Source organism: Coturnix japonica, chromosome 2, assembly GCF_001577835.2.
Source record: "Coturnix japonica isolate 7356 chromosome 2, Coturnix japonica 2.1, whole genome shotgun sequence".
Lineage (NCBI taxonomy): Eukaryota > Metazoa > Chordata > Aves > Galliformes > Phasianidae > Coturnix > Coturnix japonica.
In genome coordinates, this window is record NC_029517.1 from 29,239,334 (window position 1) to 29,257,153 (window position 17,820).

Consider the following 17,820-nt stretch of genomic DNA (forward strand, 5'->3'; position numbering starts at 1 on the left):
ATCACTGGAGAATTTCTTTCCCTGCTTTCTGGCTTGCTACAAAGCATTGTTCAGGCTAGGTGAGCATGACCTAGGAGTGACTTAATACAAAGAATAACTGAATACACCTCTCAGTTCACCACTCTCCTTCACCACATTCACTGTCACTGTATACTCTGTATTTTTACAAAATATCACATTAAGTTGAGACTTAAAACGCCACAGTGAGCCTCGCTTTGATGAACTCCATCAGTACCAGGAGAAAACTGACTCCTTTGTCCTTTCCAGAATGAGATGCCATACTGAGAACTTGAGAAGACAAGCCGAGGAGCCCGGTTATCAGTGTACTGAGCTGTCATCATACAGAGTAGTATCACTGAATGATGGGGAAAGCCTGTGAAAACAGATAGAGTTTCCTTAAAAACCCTACCTAAAGAAAATACAAATCAGTGGTAGCAATCACACCACATTATTTCTCAAGTCACCTATTTAAAATCACTTTTTTTTTTTCCACCTACCCCGGGGTGCCACATATGTTTTTGAGTCTAGCCATAGAATGAGGGTGTTTTTGTGCCAAGTATTACAGACCACACAGAAGATGCTGCAATTAATGGCATCTCAGTGTTCTGCATTGCTGATCTACTTAACAATCCATTTTCTAGGACATTTTAAAAGTTGTTTAGCTGACTGCCAAAAATGAGGATCATTAAAAATAGATTCGCAGCTGTTCGGGAAAGCTGAGATATAATTTTGTCTTCATTATGCCTTATTGCAGATGTTATTGATTTAGTCTCACTGCATTTCGGTGGGCAATATCAATTCACGCTGTCTTTGACTTTGGAAACTGGGAATTCCATTTATTCTTATTTTTAGAGCTCACTGTATAGAAGAAGGAAAAATAACTGCAGAGTAAATTTAGGAGAGAGCCTCTATGTGCGGCAGCATCATTGTGCAGGTGATTGGAACTGATAAGCTTGTCAAAGCATCCCAAGACAGTGAGTCTGAGATTGCAGCAGAGTGTGTACAAAACATACCCTGAAACTAGAGCATGAATCTTATATGAGAATGGCCTACAGCTTTAGATCCAATACTACAGAATGGAGACAAAGAAAAGTATGAATGAGACCATATCCTATCTTCATGATATTACTGCATGATGCTTGATATTGCACTATATATTTTTTTAAATTATTATTTAGTTATTCTCATTAAAATCTGGCACTGTTCATAATAGTAATTTTCACTGAAACATCCCTAAGTGTACAGTATCTTGAAGGAAGATCATTTTCTTCTCCAAGGAATGTTCATTTAGTGAGAGTTTTCACATGCATCTGCAGAAATTGGGTCTGTGCACATTCAAGTGGATATATTTGTTTCTATGTATGCATAGGCAGGAAGAAATGCTGTTCTATGTGGCATATATGAAGGTTCAAGTCACACTTGACCAGTTTAACCAGGAACAAAAGTCTACATTTCCTGGTATTTGTTCACTTATATGGGAAGCCTTCAAAAGCCTCCATGAGGAACTGCATAAGCAATTCCTGGAGGTTCATATAGAATGCATATGTAATAAGTGCTAAAGCCAACGAGTAAAAAGAAAAATAGCAATAATAGCATAAATATTGAGTTTTGTATTAAATAAACCTCTCAGTCACTGACTCTCAAGCATGGCACATACAGCGTTCTGACTGCATAACACTGTTAATGTTGTCCTTTCAGACACAGAACAATCTGCAAACAACTTTTTCTGTCCAAAAAGTCACACTGAACAGTTGTGCCTCTTAACACCCTCACACTGAGTCGGGTGAGACCTTCTCACTCAGCCAGGCTTTAATGCTTTGTAGCCATTTTCAATGGAGTGAAAGACAACTATTCCTGCATCCCTCCTCTTTGTTGTGCTGAAGAAGACCTACACACGACCAGCGTGTGGGTTGGGAGAGCAGCTGTGGCATTGTTAGCCGTCACTCTCTTCCCACATACAGTACTAACTCAGAATGAATGAACCCACCACAGACTATTGTCACCCATGGCATTTCTAAGCGGCTCTTTGTCTGCTTCCATGGCTTAATCCAGCAGGCTTCCAAGGCTAGAGCTAGCACTGCACATTGCTGATTCTCACCTTAGGAGCACTAATCTCTGAAGCCATGGTGTGGGACCATCTTGCTGCTTCGCTTGAGTACATATAGTTCTGCAGGGAAGGGAAGGAATAGACATTTTGTGGCGAAGAACACCTGGTTTTGGTAATACCACAAAATGTCATTTTTCTCCAGAACTGCTGAGAATGCTTAACATTTTGCAACCTCCAGAAGGACTGGGAAATGTAAATCCCACACTTGCATTGGCAAGCCTTCAACTACAGTGGATCTGTGTGCACGGGTAACTGCACACAAATGTAAGTAAAGGAATTCACAGATTGTCTAAGAATGTCTTAAAAGAAAACCAACTCTTTACAGACCACGATATGTCTCACACCCACAGAAGGATCTCTCTACAAAAGGACTTTAAACACTGAAGCCTGAAGAAGAGCATCTCAGAAGAATAGAGCCGATTGAACCCTTGAGGCACTGAGCACTGTGTTACTAATGAGACTAATACTCCAAACCCCATACTTTGCTGATCTATTTTCTCATCCAGCTGAACAGAGTACACATGCTGAACTTAAAGCATCTGAGTTTTGTAGGGGAAAACATGATTCATGTGCTAAGGTTAACGTGCTTTGCCACTACAAGGTTTGACCAGTCAGTCTGCATTAGGGGTCTATATGGCTTCAGGTAACGCAGTGAGCTGAAGTAACTCGCAATGGCCAAAAGAGATCTGTACTTATCTTCCTTCACTGCCCCTGTTCTTGGCTCACCCTCCCATCTCTTGCCATGCCCTGACACTGATGCTCACAGGACCAAAATCTGCACAACAGAGGGATGGAATGACACAGTCAGGGAAAGAAGAAAAAGCAGGTTGGGATAGACAGGAATCCAGAAAGGTTTCTTCTCTTCCACTGGATTTGGCTGTGCTTTGAACTGATGCCAACGTATGATTATCACCAAAGAGATATGGAGAGAACTGAATATCAGCACATCAGCACTTCCAAAATGTTTTCAACTAAATGTATGAAATCTGAGCAAAACCTCACATCTTTACAGAAGAAACGCTTGTGTTTCAGCCAACACATACAAATACATAACAGAGAAGAGATGTATAGAGTTATACAGTGTTTGCAGGAGCATAAATCCTTTAGGGCAGCACAGCCTGCTTCTCTGTACTTTGGCAAGAGTCCTCAGCTGTCCCGTAGAAGTGGACATGTTCCTTGTTTGTTGGCTGACACAAAAAGGTTCAAACCAGTAGTAAAAAACACAAGCTGTTACTGCCTAACTCATAGCTTCAGGTTGCAACAACACGTCTGTGCTGCAGGTCAGTGGGCTTCTGAGTTGTGTCCTGTTGTTCCTTGCTATGTGTCACCATTCTAAGTCTCAAGAGGCATAAATAAAGGGCCATACTCTTCACTCCTAGCTCTAGATTTGGTCTATAAATCCATGTGTGTTGGCCATCTTGACCTATTATTTTCTGCTTTCTTGTTTCTCACAATTACTCCAAGCCTGTAAGCACCATCAGTGATAGTGCAGTTTGGGCTGTGGCCATTGGTCTTTTTCTGGTGTGAGAAATATGGACACACTACACAGGTAGGAGGAGACCTTGAATTTTAGATCGACTACATCTTCAATTACTGAAGTGGGAGCCCAGTGTCTGGATGTGGACTTCAGTGAGATGATCCCTACCACAAAACCAGCTCTGAAATCGCTCAGCACTTCTAAAAGAAAACAGTTCAACTTCTGTTCTCCTCCCTCAGCAGATAGGATTCATCTGCTGCTGCACTTGCAGGTGATGATAATTCCAGTCCAAAAGTGCCCTGAATTTTACTGCCTCCACAGCACCCTGTTGAGTTCAACGTCTGATTTGACTGTCTGGAACTACCTTTGAGAAGGGCTTTTAGGTAGGTTGATAGATGACATCTTTCATTGCATAAAGGATTTGTGAAGGCTCAGTAGGGACAATGGGCAATGCTGTTTGCTCTCACTAATGTCAGGTGGTGACAGGAGTGCACTCAGCTTATTCACCAAGCTGCTTATTGTAGGAAGGCACATTTCACTTATGGCCAAAAGTGAACCGGCAAATATGTTCCCATCAAAGAAGCACAGGAAATGGCTCATTCTCTACCCAGGTATTTCCCCTTTCTGTATACACGTAATTCCTGCTTACAAATGATATAAGCTGATGGCTCGATAGCGGTGATATCAAGCTGATAGCGGTGGGAGGCGGTGGCGGGGCGGTGCTGCCACCTGGTGGCTGATGCCGAGCACCTGGAGGCGACAATGGGAACAGCGCCCCCCGGTGGCGGCGCGGCGCAGCGCGGCATGGCACGGCCCGGCACAGGGTGGCGCGTCGCGCAGCTCCGTGTATTTCTTTTCCCCTTTGCTTTATGTCTTTCTTCACGTTTTTCGCTTGCAAAGCTGTGTGGGAAGCGCGGTGACGGCTGGAGGAGGCCCAGCCGTGCCTCAGTGTCTTTACGGAGCCATGGAAGCAGTCCGGTGTTTTTTCCTTACTTACATTCAGATAAAGCATCTGCTTTGAAACGCAGCTGTTATCTCTAGCTGAAATTCTGTTAGGAAACACCCTACCTCAAAAGCTGACGAGCAGTGACAACCCCTATTACATTATGTATTACAGCACCGGTGGTAACATTGCCCAGTATATCAATATGGGCAAGATATATATACTTATATATACTGAGGGTCAGAGTAACTGATTAGGAGTTACACTTAAAAACAATTAAGCCTGGTTCAAGCCCCAGCCGACTGATGTCCCAAAGCCTTTATGGTTTTTACAAATGTGATCCCAGTAATTTCATCAGCATGGGAAGAAATCTCCATTTGATTCCCTTACCCACCAGGAGGCTTCTTGCTTGGGCTGGAGTTAATAAATACATCATAAACCTCACCTTCTCCTTTCCTTCTCGCCCCACAGATCCCTCAGCCTCTGGGGATAGCATTTATCAAGCGAGGGTCTCAAAAACACTTTACAAAGGTGGGCAGGTGAATTATGACCTGCCTTGCCTGGAAAGTTACAGGGAGCCTCCTCGGAGACTGGAGGGGTGGAATTTGTCCTCCTGAGCCTCCCATGGGGAAGCAGTGTCTCCATTGTGCAGGTAGGGAAATGGAGGATGGGAGTGACTTAACCAGGATCACAGCAGCATCCCATGGCTGGGCTGGAAATTGATCTCCGGCCACCAGGGTAAGATGGATAAGGAAAAGGGGAAAAGAAAACCCAAGAAGCTACAGTTTTTAGTGGTAGAAAAGCACAGGGTTCCTGTTGTCCTTCTTCAAATAGAACAGCATTCTGCCTCTTAAAAAAGATCAGCTGAAAATGTTGACATTCTAATTTCACTGCAAAGAGGCTTGTGGACAGGACTTGCTCTCTAAACCACAGTGAAAAACACACAAGGAAAACCAATACCAAGTTTGTCTGGCAAGAGAAGCATGGACCCAGATCTCAACCACACAGCACATGGAATGTTATGTAGACAGTTGTGTCTTTACAATTTCTTGCATGTTTGGATCCAGTCAGCAGAAATACAGATGAGCTTACCCACATGTGTGGCTGACTCCATTGGGGTGGGTTGGACTGAAAGTCCCTGAAGAACATGGGCAGCCACAGGGCAATGGAGCACAACGTCAGGTCCAGCCCTCACCTCTCTGACACTAAACCCCACATAACTGAAGTGTTCTGCATGTGCAGCTGAAGGCAAAAAGCCCTTTCCTAACCCCCAGTAGCAGGTGGTGGGACCTTCTGCAGATGTTTCATGTTGCTCCACTATTTTACAGAATCACAGAATCGTTAAGATTGGAAAAGACCACCAAGATCACCTGGTCCAACCATACCACATCACCACTGAGCCCAACAAACCAGGGTCCTCACGAAGGCGGTTGTGTGAAGACCATTGTGCAAATGCCGTTGCTGGCTGGGTGTGTGGAGGGGCAGCGCTGATGGCATAAGGCTTCTCTAGGAGCCTGGAGGCAGCAGCAGCTCCAACAGAGCTGGAGAGCTGTCGCTAGCAGGGACAAGTGTCAGCTATTGCAGAGGAATGCGGGACAGATGCCAGATGGGACAGTCTATCACCAAGTACATTGCAAAAGGCAGCAAAGAGCCTCTTCCTTACAAACAGCAGCACGGATTTCAAAAGTCCAGACTGCTCCAGCTGCTGCAGATGGGAGGGACCTTTCCCTTGATCAAACTCATGACATGCAATTCTCCAGTCACCGTGGCGGTGCCTCACAAATCCCCATTCTGCTCCCCTTTTCCTTCAGCTTACTGATTTGGAAAGGCTTTAGCAAGCTTGCTTCATTCTTTCTTTCTTTGTTTCTTTCTTTTTGGAAAATAAAAAGCATCTGCCCACTCATCACAGATTGGATCTTCTTGTAAGTCAGAGACCCGGCAAGCTGCTCACACAAACATTTGCTGGGACACGAAGATGAAAGGATCCGCATCTGGCCGACTCAGCAGCCTGTTGTTTAAACAGCAGCACATGATTCATACTCTTCAGTTACGAAATAATAACATGCTTTTAATTTACACGGAATGAACCCAGAAAACTATAATTAGAAAGAGGGTTTCTGGAAATGCAACAAGAAAATATTAATACCATGCAAAAAGTGATCCAAAACCTCCAGTCCCATAGAGCTGTGCTGTCTAAAGCATTGCGATATCCAGTTTTTCTCTCTTAATCCAATAGAACTGCATCTCTGGAGCAATCCTTTGTGAGTGTTTAGCCTCACTGACCATAAATCTTAGCCATTTGACACCCAAGTTATTAAATTATATTTGTGTTACATCATAACACAATGCTTAGCCATACATCAAGCCCCCAAGGATAGCCATGGATCCAGCACATGGTCAAACAAAGCTTCTCCTTCCAGAGCCTCTTTAAAACTGAGAGGGTCTCTGTAATGTGCAGGCAGTGCGTGGTTTTGCTTAGAAGCAGACCGTGTTACACATGCATATTGTCCAGGTTATTAAACTATGGTCACATTTACAAGGAGAGACAAATCGCCAGCACTAGCACAAAGTCATTTCTTATTACAGTTCTTAATTGGGATTTCAGAGAGGTCATCCACGTTGTGTCATAAGTAATACAATTTTGGGGACTGAGCAGAAGTGAGAAAAATAATCTTGGCACTGGATTGTTTAAGGTTTAAATTCCTCTGCGTGGTCCTTGGAGGATCTTCAGAAGCAATCTCTTCCTTAGTGTGGACAAAGCGATGCCTCATTCGAACACCATATGGATGCTGTCGTGACAGCTCGTATTCATCAGCTGTATGCTAAGGACCAGCTGTGGTTGCTAGCAGTGTCTGCCTGCTGATTGACCTTCCCTGGGGTGCAGCACTCACCAGGAGGAAATCAGAAAATTCACCCCAAGAAGTGCAGTGCCCTTGATATGGTGAATTACAAAGTCGGTGATTTGCCTTTTGGCATTAGAGATGAATAAAACCATCACATCTTGTCTCAAAACATGTTACGGCTTCTCCTGGTCGATCCCGGTTGATCTCACACCTTGTGCTTCAGTGGTGGCTAAGGACTGTGCAGGGATGAAAGTCCTCATGGTCTCTCTGGCCCTTCCAGCTACACTTCTGGCTGTGGTGCCTGTATGTGTGTGGCTGCAGATGTTTTAAATTGCATTAGGTACCTCCAGAGCTGAAGCCTTAGCAAAAAGTCCCTGCCAAGTGTCCTTCTGCCTCATGAAATACCACTACAGACGACTCATGACACCCAACAGGGGGGAACCACACCTAACAGTTCTGACATCATTTTCTCACTGCTCCAGCTTTTTGCATGCAAATTTCCCGCAAAGTAATTTCTCTAACAACTTCAATATCTGTACTAATGTTGTAACAAGAGCCTTTCCCATTACAATAATGTCTTCCTAGTCATCAGTTCTTGGGGTTTATTATGTGAAAATTAGAAATACATTATTATCAGAAAAGCTATTCTCTCGGCTGTGCAGACATTTACAACCTGACATAATCTCTTAAAATCTGAATTGTTTGCAATGAAATTGACTTTTTTTTTCCTTCACAAAGATGTCAGAGAATTTCAATTTCAGCTAATTCTTCCAATCCTAATGAGTTTCCTTCTCTAAGGAACTGGCAATGTTCTTTATGCTATAACAGTTCCAGGAATAATTGGAAACTGCTTAGATAATAGCATGAAGTTTTTTGGATCAATATCACTTTTGTAATGGGATACTTTCCCAGATCTTGGTATCTGAACTATTACCCTCTTTTTTCTTTCCTTTTTTCCCCCCTTTTCCCTTTTCTTTCTTTTATCTCATTTTCTTTTTCTATCAGTTCACAAACTTACACTGATTTTGTTCATGTAGATTCAACCTGGCATTGGCAAAATATGTGATTTTGCTGACAAGTTAGGTGAATGAACTATATTAACCCCCAAAAGATAATCTTCATCTCAAGCAGAAAGCTCATGTCCAGTCCAAAACATATTCACTAGAAATAATTCCTGGAGTTCAAGAGGCTTCAAATGTGATCCAAGGAAGGAGGGCTTACACCTGTTGACATGAAGCTTACGCCACTTGTCTTGAGACATTTCTGAATCAACTCCTCACTCTTGACATCAACTCATAATCTTTTTTTTCTACAAAATGCTACGATCCTTTTTATTTAAGGATTTTTGTGGCTCTGAAGAACATCTTAGTAAGATATTGCAGCTTGCCACCTTGCATTTTAACTGTCTGCCATAATTCTCCTGTGCAAAACTGCTCAAAGTCTACCTGTATTTGAAAGTTCTATGGATTCCTTTGTATTCTGGCATTCCTAACAGAACTACTGTGAAACTAGGGGATAACCTGCATGGTTTTCAGGAGTCTTTCTTCTTATGTGAAGGATGAGCACAGGTAGCACTCTGTCTCTGACTCCCATACCCTGAGCTGTAAAAAGTAGTTCTGAGGGAAATACCTGCAGTCTTCCCCAAAGTTGTTTGAGATTTCTTAGTCCTGTGAGGGGCAGGATCCTACCTTCTTTAGCCTTACCTTTTGCTGTGGTTATTGCTATAGTCTTCAAAGAAGATTCCATCTCCCTACCTGGTTCTAGTGGTTCCCCAGCTAAAAACATTTGAGTGCTATAAATTAGCCATTGCACAACCTCAAGAGTGTGTCTCATTGCATGCCCTACCACTAAGGCATACATCTGACTGATAATTCTCACTGATCCTGCAGCCTGGGATCAGCAGTCACCTTAGGCCAAGCAGCACTGTAGTTCCAATAATGCTTCTTCTGTGCCACTTGACAGCCACTTTGTCATCATTCTTCCATCATTCCATCTGCTCTCAAAGCTGACATACAGTTCCTATTTGCTATCATCACCTTTAAATGAGAGAGAAAAAATGCCTGCTTGAAAGTCTAAGCCTCCTGCAAATTGCACTTTCAACCAAAAAGCACTAGGCAAAAGTAGTAAGCATGCCCTAACTGAACTGAATTTTTCAGATCAGGTTTTCTTTCAGTACAGTGTCCAAGAGGGTTTGTGCCTACATCTACATGAAGGAGACTGGGGACTGTTGGGTTTGTCTCTGTACCAAGAGTCACAAACAACGAAGAACTGTGACTCCTGCTCCTCTCCCAGTACAGCATGTTCCCTGTCTGCAAAGCTGAGGGGGTGGAGAGGCCTGTCCAGTTTACTGCGCCATCTGCTAGGTTCAGCCAAATCGCTTAATCTTAACCAATTTCAAAGGGAATGAGGTCAAAACTTCAGAGGTGACCTCAACTTTCATAAAATATTTGCTGTCTCAGATGTTATGAAGAAAAGGTTGTTTTAGAGGAGAGAGGATGACTTGCCAGGATTCCTCCTGACACTGAAATGCACTTCCTTCTCCCTCCACAAATACCAGAATGCTCATCACTCCTCTGTTCCTGGCAGCAGCAACGAACTGTCCTTTGTGACCTTCCCAGCTCCCTCAGTGCTGCAATGCTGTGTGGGACCCCAAATCTCTGTGTGGTTTACACTCAGTCTGCCCCAAACTTCATCTCATTAGTCCCCAGGACACATCTCTGTACACTCTGACAGCTTCCACCTCTTCCCAGTCCTCTTCATGGCAAGACATCCTACAGAAACCTGGAACTCCCTTTAGACATCCCACCTTGTCCTTTATGTGGTGAAACACATCTGGGACCTGTATAGGGCTACACCTCATCCAGGTATTCCCTGCTCGGACCTCCTCTACATTGCAAGGGCCATTAACTGGTCCCCAAACACCACCACCACCTCCTCTTTTTCTGCAGGTTAGATGTTTTCTTTCACCAAAAATGAAAAGGAATAATTATAATAAAAAATAAAAAAACTCTGTAATTAAATGATGCATAAAGGTTGCTTTTTTACACACACAACACACAGAGAAAATAATCCTTTATCATTTGTCTAGAACTCTTTGGATTTGTCATGCAGTAGAAATGAGAACACAGAGCATTCTGGAGCAGCTTTTTCTTGTATCCACTCACCACAAGTATGCACAAAGACATTTGGAGCATGGGGACAGCAGCTTTTGAGAATGGAGTGTGTTGCTAGAGATACCTTTTTCCTAGCATCCTCACTGGGATCCTGTTTGTCAGCCATAGCTTCTTCCAGGTGTTGATTTGCCCCATCTGGGAGATGGGAAAGAGTGGTATCCCCATCTGCTGCACAGCACGTGAAGAGCAGGACCCAGCCAACAAGAGTTGCATGTAGATGCTGAGATGGAAGTTGAGAGCAGCCCAGTGAGGGCTTTGAAGGGGAAGAAACATTTGATCACACAGACTTCTAACCTCCCCTTAGAAAGGGAAGATGGGAAATGTTTTTATGTTCCTATTCTCTTGGAGGGAGGACAGTGTCTAAGAATCATGTTGATCAAAGACAATCAGCAGCATAATTACAGTTGTGCATCACTTGTGTGGGAACAAAACAACACGTGATATTTTAGCACCAGATCCTACCTTGAAACACAGCTGAGGAGAACAGAGGATAGCAGCAGAAAACCTGGGGATGCACAAGGCTGGTTTTCATTAACCTCTTCACAATCCTACTTAAATACAGGCTGGTTCAAAGCTGGACGTTGATCAGCCAAGATTCTCTGCCCTTAAAGCTTTGTTCCCTCTTTACCACAAATGATGGAAACACATCAGATTCCTGAAAATGTGTTCATTTTTTCCATAGCCTAGTAAAAGGTACTGCATTTTCATTTGAGCCTTACTTCACCCTGAAACTGAAGTGATGTTGCTCTTTTAGTTAATCCATTCTTATGTTCTGGAATCACTGTTTTATGGTGGTAAATGCTTTAAGAACTCCATAAGAGGAATGATCTTTTCGGATGGATCAGGGTTTTTTTCAGGATTTTTTAGTCCTTGGACTTCCTTGAGCTTGTTTAGGGCATTTTAAAGGCAGTTTGAATGTCATGCAAGCTGTATTAAAAGAGAACTGAGAATGACTCAGCATCTCAATTTAGATGAGAGTGTGTTTTCAGGTACGTGCAAACAGATCTGTTGCCATGCTAAATTTGGGAGAAGTGGTGTCTTACAAAGGAAATCAGAGCTTGTTGAAGTGAGGAGACACGGTGGAGTCCAACAAAAAGGTCAAAGCCTGCAGTGTACTGTGCTTTGTCTGCTTTTTGACCAAAGTCTGCTGCTGAACAAGACTTTTCCAGTTTGCACAGTTTTTACTTTGTACTGGGACGTCCCGGCTCCCACAGGAATGGAAGGGCACAAAAATGATGGGATTTGCATCAAGCCCGTAAGTCTAAGTTAAAAGAAAGTCAAGAGAGCTGCCACCACTAAGATCCTCTGATGTTCAGAGCAACAGCAGAAAAGACAGAGTACCATTCCCACAGGGAGACTGGGCTCTTTGCCTGTGGCACACCCCATCTCTCTCAGACAGACTCTCATGAATGCCATACAGCATCAACAGGAATACAAAGCCCATTGACTCCATCCCCTCTGGCACAGAGCCTTGTGCCAGGCCCCCCACTGTTGCTCTGATTGTGCAGAGTGCAGAGGAGTGAGATCACTGTTGCATTTTGAGGAATGGCCTGCAGATGGGAACAATCAGATAAAGCCAGCAACCATCACGGAGGAGGAAAAAAAAATCCAATTAAGTTCTCTTGTGAAACATGGGAACCAAGAAAGACTTCCTGGTGCTGTCCAGCCACTGCTTCAAATCTTTACCTGAAAGAATGAAGCAATACTCAGCCCACCTGTGTGAGTGAGCAATCACAGCAATCCATGTGCAGGGCAGGCTGGGAGAGTCACATCCTTCTACCTGTACACATACAAGAGTGCCTGGGGCCAATCTGAGAAACAGCAGCCTCACATCTCTCCTGGAAGCCAGTGTGAGTGCCTGAAAGATCACTGAGGCACAATAAGCCTTTAGAGCATCATGGCTGATTTTGTTCAAGCCAGCAAAGAAGCAAGAAGAGGTTTGAGAGAGCAAAGATTTATTATGGGGTTTTGGAGGACAAGAGTAAGGCCAGTGTCATGAAGGGACTCATGAAGGTAGGCAGGAGACTTCCAGGTCCCCACCAGGGAAGCATGGAGTGGGAGCACAGTGATGGAAGTGGGAAAGGCTCTGAGTTCTTCTTGAGGTCTTCTCCTTGGACCCTGGGAAGCTCACACCCACTGATTTTATGAAGTTGTAAAGCAACCTTGGTGTAAATCAGGATGTCAGTGCCGGTGCTGTAAGCTCTTTGAAATATGTACCACCATTTTGTCTGGTGTTTTGACAGCCCATAGCCCTGCAAAGTCTTGCCACACAACAGGGTCTCTTCTGCAACATTAACTATTAAATGCTCTGGTTATTTTTAGCAAGATAGCCATGAATGCCAACAATTTAAATGCTATTCAAGATGGAATAAAACATTGGGACCAGTGCCTTCTCTTTGCTTCCATGGAGTAAAGTTCATTTCTATCCACAATTTCTTTCCTTAAATGCAATTTCATTTATAAGAGGATGATTTTGACTACTCTTTGAGGGCTGTTATTCTGTCTGCTCCTGATGCCTGAAGAAGTTTTTGTGCTGCTATAGTGAGGGGAAATCCATCCCTTCCTCTCTTCTCAGGGAGAGCAGCTCACCACTGAAAGATTTTAAAGGCATGTGTCCTCTCTGGACAAACTTAGAAATGGTCATTCAGAGAGCATCTCAAGCATGCACATCTACACCAAACCACAGTGCTTAAATAGAAAATGAGAGTCTCCAGTCTCAAAACCCAAAGCAATTTAAGTTGCCATTGGCTATGTATAAAGTCTTAAAGAAAAGCAGTGCAAAGGTTGGAGGTGGGTTCAACGGCTCTTGCATGAGTTCATCCTTAGTAAATGGCAGTGTTACTTGCAGAAGAGGAAGTGATCATCATCATCATCATCACTTTAGCTGTGACAAAAAGGTGATAAGTGACTTTAGTGATCTAATCCAGCATGTCCCAAGAGCCATGTGATCCACTAGGGAATATAGCAACAAACAATATCTAGAGATCTAAAGAAGCAACTTGAAAAGGGGGAAAAAAAAATACAAAGAGGTAGGGAAAGGAGCTGGAATTTGAATTAGCTCCTGCCCAAATAACATACTGCATCTGTGACACTTTGTTCTGGTACTAATTTCCTGACAGCACTCACCACAAACAGTTTCTGTTCCCTGACAAGAACTAATAACACTACCTGTGCCTTTGCAGATGGTTTGGTTTGTATATATCTTTCTGGAAGTACACAATTTGTTTCCTGCCTGGGATGTATTTGCCAGGAATTTTCATCTGTCAAAACAACCCCTTTCCTAGCTCAGGATCTCACCACAGTGTACCCATTAGGCTTCTGTCCAGCTCAAAAAGACCATGGTGACATGCATTGCTGAGCACTGGACTGTGTTCTCATGATGAAACGCTAAGTTGAAGTTGGCTTGAAAGGAGAGGCATTCAGCGTGGAATAAGAGATGGGAGAGGTTATCTTTGGAAATGTTTATAGCAGCAGTTTGTGTGAAATAATGCAAAGATGGGGCTCACTGGTTCACAATTTGGCAGCTGGGAGGAGGAGGACAGTGAAGAATGTGGGGCTTTTATTTGTCCTTTTACATATATCTGTGAAATAAGTGAGATAGTTACTCTGGCTGGAGTCTTCCTCTTGGGAGGGAAAGAGGACAACAACAGTAAGAAAGCTGTACATTCCTAATCTGATAAATTCATGTTTAAAGAAATACATACACTCTCAAGCTTCAGCTCTCATGGAGGGAACAAATCCTGTCAGGACAGCATTGCAGTATGAAGAGAAGAATTGGGACAGCACCATCACCAGGACATATTCATGGCATCTGGTGAGCAAGTCCCATCCTCAGAGCTGTGTATGCCTGTGGAGTAGAGGAGAATGGAAGCATAAGCTATTCGGGGAAGGATTTTTTGCAAAAGCCCATCCAAACAGTCCATGCCATTCCATTCCCACCATCAGCTTCACCCCCACTGGGACTTTTTGTTAGAAGGGTTGACCTGGGAGAAAAAAAATCTGTTAAACCTGGAACAAATTTTGGAGGAGGCTCCATTTGGGTTGGTCTCTCAGTTGAGAAGTGTTTTTTGGGAAGGGAAAGGAAAAGAAAATGTTTTGAAATGGTCAAAGTATCCCATGACTGTGATTTCTGAACAATAAATTAATTCTCTGGTGCAATTCTTTCTTTGGATAATGTATGCTAGTGAAAAGGGGCATGTCTTTTAAAAGATCAACATTAAAATTGATGATTTGGAAGTATCTGAACATAGGTTTTGTTAGCCTATGTTAATGAATGAAATATCTTTTCTTTCTATAATCACGTTACAGATTTCTCTTTTCTCATATTGACTCGTGGTTCTGATGTAGGAAGGGCAGGGAAGAATGTCAGAGTGCCTGTGAATATTTTCACAAGGACTGGGGAGAACGTTTTCCCACGCCACTCTACAATCAAACCCCCCAGATGCCAACAGATTACTGATTAGGCTTTCCTGCCCTTGACTTGGGATCATCGTGTTGCAGAGCACTTGGGGACAGAGCAAAAGGCACCTCTCATCATGCTGTTAATGTTGTTTTTCCACAAACTGTGAAAACACATTCCCAAGAAATGCCTTAAATGAGTGACTCCAGAAATGTCGTTAGTAACCTCTGATTTCCAATCTCTGTGACTTCTGTCTTCAGATGTCATGAAACCGGCTTTAAAACAGCATGAGTGATGATTCTGTTGTCAAGCTTTTCATTAGATCCATTTAGTTCTTTGCACTTGAAAGCTGAGTGTCTCATGGCGAACAATTGCCAGAATTTAGATGGTCAGAGCAGGTAGCAACGCAAAAGCAGCTTGCAGCTGAGACTGGGGGGACTCAGTCTCCACATGGATTTCTCTTTGGCAGTAGCTTAGTGCTTAGGAGTCAAACACCTCTCCGTGAAGCCTAGCCCCCATAAGCAGGCAGCCTTTCTACAGACAGTACTACAGTACTTAGGATCTCTTCCAGAAATACCTGCACATGCATAGTAAAAATGACAAAACCTGCAGCAGGGGATGTGAGGCAGTAGTTCTTTCCTGCACCCAGTCTCACTTGTTTTGAGATGTGTGATGAACAAGTCTTTGAGCTGAATAAATCTGATGTAAGGGAAAATGGGTCGCTATAGTGAATATCAAGCCAATTAGTCATGCCGGGTTTTTATCCTAAGAGTGTGGAAGAAAGATTCATTCAGCTGTAATCACCCTGTGGAAAACAGGAAAGAGGAAAACCTGGGACCTCTGTACCTCTGCCTTGTCTCAGCTGTTTCATTCGCATTTATGAGAGACCAGAACTGCAGGGATGCTAATGGGATCCCTGGTGATTTTAGCAGTGTTCCCTATTAAAACTCTAGGTCAGAGCATGATTCTCTCCTAGAATAAAGCTGGCTTATAGCAGTGAGAAATCTCACAGGTATTTAACTAGCATCCAGATCTTTTTGCTCTTCCCAGGACATGCTGCCAGCCTGTGACTTTCTGCAAGGCAGTCTCAGGGCCAGCAATGTAAAGGATGAGGCAGAACTTCCTCCCACTGTCATCTGCTGACAGAAGAGATGCTAACAGCCTCCTGTGTACTGTAGTGGAAGGCAGCTGGCACAGAAAGTGTGGAACCACAAGTAAAGGTGAAGCCAGGGCTTTTGCAAAGGGAGACATAGGCAATTTGCTGAAGTTTGTTATGATTGGTTTTGACTTAGGCTCCTTTGTCTCTTCAGCTTTTATGGAGAGAAAAGGAAAAGAACAAAAAATGCAGCAAATGCTGTTTTAAAACAGCTGCAATTTGCTGTAATGGTGCATGGCCTCTCAACTTCATTTTTAATTAATTTCCAAATCCAGGAAATCCATTCATCACAATCCTGGAATGCTGGAAAACTCACTGAGGAACTACAAAGGGCAGGTAAAGCAAAAGCATTTAAAATAGTTGCAGATGAGCTGATAAGAGGCTCAAAGAAACGGTTAAATTTGTGTGCAGATAACTTAACCACAGTATCTGGAATGTATAAACATAGCACTTTTTTTAAAAAACTTTTTTTTAACTTTTTTTTTTTTTTTTTTTTTTTTTTTTCCCTGGCCTTAAAATTTGATCCAAGTCTGGGAGTTAAAAAGTCCCATTTTGTGTAATCAGGTTCTGGTTGAACATGATTGCTGAATTATTTTAAATTGAAGACACATGTCTGGATGTTGAGTTCTGTATATTATTCCAGGATGGTGTCCATTAGGTCTTATCCACAGGGGCTATCTTCATTCCTTATGCATCGGGATTAGCAAATGGTGAATCATGAATATGGAGACAGTGAAAAGAATGTGGTACTAGTTAAAGGGTGATTTTGGAAATTACCTTGCATGCATTATTCAAAACTTTTCAGTCTCTCCTGTGCAGAGTCCCTAAGGCTGTTTCAAAGTGTTATTTTAAAGCACACTTGTACAAGGCATTTGCATTCTTTCATTTGGAATCTTGAGTTTAGCAATGAACCAACATTTGCCTTAACCCCTTGTCAGTCCTAAAGCATTCTCAAGAGTATGAGTTGCTCATCTAATGGTTGCATTGCCATATGCTGTCCTTCTATAATAGATCTGCCCCTGACCTCTGTGTTTTTACATTGCTTCTTTTACTGGCAGATGGACCGTTACATAAATTGAAACATATTTTCATGGATGCTCCCAGTGGTGAGAGAGTATTGTCTCATTAGCTCCATGGGGAAAACAGTCTAAACCCAAAGCTGAGTAGCTCACCTATCCATATGGTAGGTAAAAAGCGGTGTCCTTACAGCATATGCTACAGGCAGCGATGTCTCCTGAATTGCTAGAAGATGAAAGTTCTGAAGTGTGGCAAGGAGATGATGAACAAAGAGTTTGTCTTTTTCCTGTCTGGGCTGTCCAAATGCTTGTGTAGCTTTTAAAGGCTGGGCTGGATGCTCTTTCAGTGCCCTGCAGCCATATACCACAGGTCATTCACCACAGGATACTCTGCCCATTTCTTTTCCCCACACAGAGCTCCTGCAGGGGAGGTCTCTGAAAGTCTTCATTCAGCAGATATGTATATATTTTTTTAATTAAATGGATCTTTTTTGTTTGTTTTGTTTGTTTGTTTCAAATCCAAATAAAATCGACAAAAAGAAGACCATCACCATCATTCACATGTTTCTATTTTCACATGTTCGTAACAACCGTAATGGGAATTTTATCCATCTTTTAATCAAAACTGTTTGAGAAATCACACCACCCAGCTTCTTCACAAAGGAAAACACTCTTGTCAGTGTGTGGACGACTTGATGACAGAGTC